This window comes from Limulus polyphemus, unplaced genomic scaffold (assembly GCF_000517525.1).
Source record: "Limulus polyphemus unplaced genomic scaffold, Limulus_polyphemus-2.1.2 Scaffold3499, whole genome shotgun sequence".
Lineage (NCBI taxonomy): Eukaryota > Metazoa > Arthropoda > Merostomata > Xiphosura > Limulidae > Limulus > Limulus polyphemus.
The window spans coordinates 79268-85087 of NW_013669109.1; the positions used below are offsets into that span (position 1 = coordinate 79268).

At 38.1% G+C, this 5820-nt stretch overlaps 1 protein-coding gene across 2 annotated transcripts in view; it reads right to left on the reverse strand.

Moving 5' to 3' along the window:
* Positions 1 to 2792, reverse strand: part of LOC111088295 — a 15446-nt gene extending 12654 nt beyond the window's left edge. Inside the window, exon 1 of one of the 2 annotated variants that reach the window (XM_022397988.1) lies at positions 2709 to 2792. The gene's annotated coding sequence lies outside the window, so the exon portion shown is untranslated. The remainder of the gene's footprint in view (positions 1 to 2708) is intronic. The other variant, XM_022397989.1, reaches the window with a different exon arrangement.
* Between the last annotated feature and the right edge of the window lie 3028 nt (positions 2793 to 5820).

Here is a 5820-nt window from a genome sequence, read left to right on the forward strand (position 1 = left end):
AGCTAGTCATCACCACCCACCGCCAACTCTTGGGCTACTCTTTTACCAACGAATAGTGGGATTGGCCGTCACATTATAACGCCCCCACGGCTGAAAGGGCGAGCATGTTTGGTGTGACGGGGATTCGAACCCGCGACCCTCAGATTGCCAGTCGAGAGCCTTAACCACCTGGCCATGCCGGGCCAAACCTGAAGGCAGGAGCGTCGAGAGCCAGCACGAGCCCCAGGGCAAACATTCTCGCCAGGCCCCCTTTCTCTGTGTTTTTTAACATTTTAAAGAACTTATTAAAAAGCCCATTCTAAATTAGGACAGCTCATAAACAAGGCAAAATCATAGCAGCAGCCGATTTTAGCTCACAGTATAAGTATAAAAACGTTAATAAAGTAACAACAAATATTCATTAAATCTATAAAGTAACAAATATATATTAATTATTACTCAAATTGTTATTTCAATCATTCTTAATGTATCAAACATCTATATCGAAAGAAAAGCCAAAAACTATGATTTTCGTGATTAGATAAAGATATGGCCTAAAGGTACTTTGTGGACTTTACGACACAACAAGGTTTCATTCAAATGGGCCCCTGGTTAGTTGCCCCTTTTGCCCCTCCCCCTGTCGGCGGGTCTGCCTGAAGGACACCTTATGAATTAAACGGCCAATTCATATATTTCTAGTGTTCACGTAAAACTGCCCTTTATTTTGAATTACTGACCACCTGACCAAAAGGACCGCCGCCAAAAAAAGCTTAGTCCAGCTCTATGAACAGAACAATGGAATTGACTGTCATTTATATAAGACGCTCGCAGCTGACAGTGTGGAACATATTTACAACTCGAACTTTGGATTTTTCTATTGGTTATAGTTATGCTAACAACTATAATGATCATATTTTTTGTTTACTAATTTCATTTGCGACATTACAGTCTCGTTTTTTGCTTATCTCGCTTAATTACAATCTTTGTTTCACTGATAAAGGTGATTTATTACAGGTCAGTGAAGTTGTTCTTGTACGGTGTAATTTCTGTATCCAAGGCACTGACTGTTACTATTGTCTGTGGAACAATATTAATTGTAGAGTTGCTGAAAAGCACAGTTGATGGCAACCATGAATTCGGTTGCTGCTGTGTTAAAACATGCTAATAAATAAAACGAAACCGGCAGCAACACGTGTTTATTGAAGTTATAAAGCTTTCAACCATAGTCCTTGTTGCAGCATTCATCCAACAGCACCACTAGCTGCTCAGTACTCCCGTACTTCAATCCGTACTTCATGGTTAAAATAATTTTCCTAATATTGCACAAATAAAAAACATGTATGGTCAGAGCCTCCACATGATTGCCCCACCTCCCCCCACCCCCGTTTTACAGCTCTTCCGGTGCCCATAGCTCTCTGCTTTAGCTGTACCTAATTTTGAACTGATAGAGTAGAGGGAAGGGAGCTAGTCAACAGTACCCACCCCCAACTCTTGGGCTAATTTAACTGAATGGTGGTATCTCAATTCAATCCAATCTTCTTGAGAGTTATTTTGGCCAAAGTGGGCCTGAAAGATAATCAAGGTGCGGTCAGAAACATTAGTTTCTCTTCACCTTAGTGGTATCTGACTGTCACTCTTATTTTTAGCATGTACGCAGACCCAACATTCAGAGTGCCATTTTGAGGCATTGGGACGCGAACCAGTGGGACACGCCCGGCCCTAGACGCTAAAACTTGTGTGCGTTTTTTTTTGGGGGGGGGGAGGGGTCATATATTGTATTTGTAATTTTGTGAAGGTTATAAATATCTATACAGTTGCAGAGCAGTTTCTAAAGGATTTGGTTATGTTGTGCTCTATAGCATACGTGTTAAATTATTTTCCTTCGTTTTGTTATACATAAAACACATACATAGATAGATATATATTCACACAGATATAATCAATATTGGTTTAATTAAAATGTTCTCAATCAAAATATAATTCCAACGTTACTTGCAAGTGGCATGTAATATTTTATGTACGCTCATTGAAAATTGTAGTTCCTAATGCAACAAAAAATGTTTGTGTTTTTTATTTATATCAGTTCTACTCCTATCCCCCCCAGTCGCATAGCGGTATGTCTGATGACTTACAACCCTAGAAACCGGGTTTCGATACCCGTGGTGGGCAGAGCACATATAGGCCATTGTGTAACTTTGTGGTTAACCACAAACAAATTCGACTTAAGCCCTTCTTAATTCTGAACTACTGACCAGAGGGTAAACAGCCGGTCAGCAGCATCCTACCACTTACTAGTCATAATAAGGAATTGACTGTTACTCTCATAACGCCCCCACAATTTACGACGTGGGGCATATTTGACGGTATCGCACTGATTCGAACTCTGCTCTCCAGCTTCGAAATCCATAGCTCTACCAAGATACTCTTATCATTGATGAAAGCTGATATATATTGAACAAAGTTTATTTACGACTAGATATGAGATAAAACTGTTCTTACCTAAACAAAAAAAGTATCACCTGTCGCTCTATCTAATACACACACACACACACACATATATATAGAGAGAGACAGACAGACAGACAGAAAGTTCTCAAACGAATGTTAAATGCTATTTTGATGTCAAACCCAAATTGTTATCTGACACTCACCGGTACTTAATCCAGTGCTTTAATTCATTACCTCTTATATATATGATACACAAAGCGAAGAGAAACAAATTCACTTACAATTTGTGAGTCTCCAGATCTTTGAAACGTCCAGATACAGCGTCGTTTGGAATTATACTGCGTGTCTTACAACTCTCGCATAAATACGTCACTAAGACGTAACTCATCGATTTCACCTGACACGCCAGGTGAAACTTGAATACAGTATTCCCACAGAAAGCTGTCATTAGGTTCTACAATAAATGCATATTCCAGGAATATTCTCACAAAAAGTATTATATACACATACATATGTATAAACAACCGGTGAGATGGTATTACCATCTTATTTACAACTGTATGAATGCGCTCATGTTTGAAAATATAATATAGGTTCTTTTTGTTTTATTATTCATGGAACTTATTTCGATGAAATTAAAGGCACTGAAGCCCAATATAAACAGTATATTTAGAAGAGAAAAAATTATAATAAATCACGCCCTCTTTGGTGAACTTTTAGCTCTATATCTTTGGTATATATACCAGTCAATCATGACTTAGATTACTTCTCTTCGTAACCGTTAACAGATTCCATGCACAATGAAGCAACGTATTTATTATAAAAATAAATCCATGTTTACTATTGCTACAATCCACGATAAATAAACCAATATATTCAACAAAATTCAACTTTCTTTAAAAGAATGACTATTTAGAGTTGAGAAATAAAATTCTGTGGAAGTTTCGTTTTCCACAAGAGACGAATATTGATTACACATTTCATAAAAACGACGAATAAATATAGAACTGTCTCTAAAAGTTAGGGCTGAGCGTGGCCTATTCGTTAATGTGCCGGGCTGCAGAAAAAACAAGTCCAAGGACCGAGCCGAGATGTCGCTGGACACACCCTGCACTTCCAGCTGTTGGCTCGTTATCAATGCTGCAATCAGTCTTGCCCCCTCCCCTCCTAGTGGTAAGTCTGAAGGCTTATAACTCTCAAAACCGGGTTTCGATACTTGTGTTAGGCACAGCACAGATAGTCCACTGTGTAGCATTGTGCGTAACAGAAAACAAACAAGCAGTCAGTACTATTATACGCCATACAGATAAGGACACCCCGAATACAAATGTCCAGTTTTGTCCTGCTTGCTCTAAAAGGGATAGAGGAGTTTGTGGACAAACAAGTTCGTCTTCTGCGTGAATTAATAGAGAAGATACTTGAGTATCTGTACAACTAAAATAAGTTGGCTTCGTTTTTAAATCATTAACTTACGTGTATTATTCTCTGAGAATTGTTTTGTACAAATCCATGGATTTAAGGAAATTTTAAAGAGCTGATTATTAAAATACACTGAAAGAGAAGGGTTCTTTAAGTTGTGCCTAAAAATTAATATGAGGATACAAAAATTTGGGTTGAATTTTCACGACATTTTCTGGCTTATTTACTGTAGCGTAAAGTTGTATCATAACTGTTAAACGTTTCTTGTGCTTACTCATAAAAAGGGGCACATTTTCCTGAAAAAAAAAACAGAACAACAATAGCAATATATAATGCAGAGATGTAGGAGGCAAAATTAAACTTTGCCCCCCCAGTAGCACAGCGGTATGTCTGCGGATTTACAACGCTAGAATCCGGGTTTCGATACCCGTGGTGGGCAGAGCACAGATAGCCCTTGTGTAGCTTTGTGCTTAATTACAAACAAAATTTGGGGGGGGGGGTGAAGCAAGGGAATGTGCGCCGTTACAACCGGGGTCCAAGACTTGCTTTGGGGCCCTGGAAGCTATTGGGTTCTAGATTAAATTGTACGCCTTCTCCTGCTTTTCCTGAGAATCGTTTTCCAAATTTTTATGCATTTTTACTGGGACAGGTTGAAAAGTGAGGGGCTCGCCTCTCCCGGTCCTCCGTTTCCTACGCCTCTGTAATTAAAGTAGAAATGAATGAAAGATTCAAGTAAATATAATTTAGAATTCACACAGTGACACTATATGCATGAAATGTCAACGTTTTTTGATTTCCTAAATGAATCAAGGTAATATAAGAAATGGATTGCCTTTTATACGTACGATACACTACAGTGTTTCTCAACTTTTCGATACCAAGGACCAGCTCACTGTCTCCCTAAGTTGTCGTCAATCGCTAAAATGCAAACACAAAAAGGAAAACCATTACGATTTACATATGAATATTCTGTTAGTTTTTTTTTTCCTGAAATCTCACGGACTGGTGGTTGAGAAACACTAAACTGTAGAATAAGAGTTAAGACCTGATGTGATATACACGTATTATGACTGTAACATTTTTCATGGCGTAAAAAAGTAAAACAAAAATATCTCTGTACAAACTAGCTTTTAAATTTCGGTACAGGTAGTCTGCTGTTAGAAGTTTTGCACGAACAGGATGCGTATCCAGATATGGTGGGGGCAAAGTAGTGTGAAATTGTTAAGTGAATAAAAAATTAATATACATATGTTGAGTGAATAAGAATAAAGAAATAATTATGTTTATCATTTTCCAGGTGGGGGAAGTGCCCCATCTTACCCCCCCTCTGCTGTGGACACCCATGGATGTGAATAGCTTTAATGATGCCTTTACACGTCGTCAAAGTTACCATAGTGCAGACCCCCTGCTTCTCAATGTCGCTAGTTCACTAACAAAGTCGATAATTTCCGTGTCGTGACGTCTGGTGTGCTGGCATATGCATAAATAGACGCACAAGACTTGCACGTTTCTTTATGATGTTTTATACATTAATAACACGCATTTTGTTTTCATTTGAAAGTAAAACAGTCATGTCTAGTCTCCATTCCTTTTCCGTTGAGTTTGGTGTAATCGATATATGCATAACACCAACGTCATTTATAAAATAACATGCAATACTGCCAAGAATTCTACATCGGAGAAACAGGAAGAAAACTGGAAACCAGACTTACAGAACACAATGAAAAACCGTCCCATGTTTTTCACCATTGCAACTCAAAACACCATAGTATATCTATTAAAAACACAGTCATTTTAAACAAAGAACCAAACATAAACAAACAAAAAATCAAGGAATCCTTCTTAATTTAACAAAACAACCCTACTCTAAACCAACACCCCTGGAGTGCCAAGATACCTCTTCTAAGTCTTGCAACAGTATCCGGTCATGTGACCTCTTTGTTCCATACTGTATATACATATATATATATATGT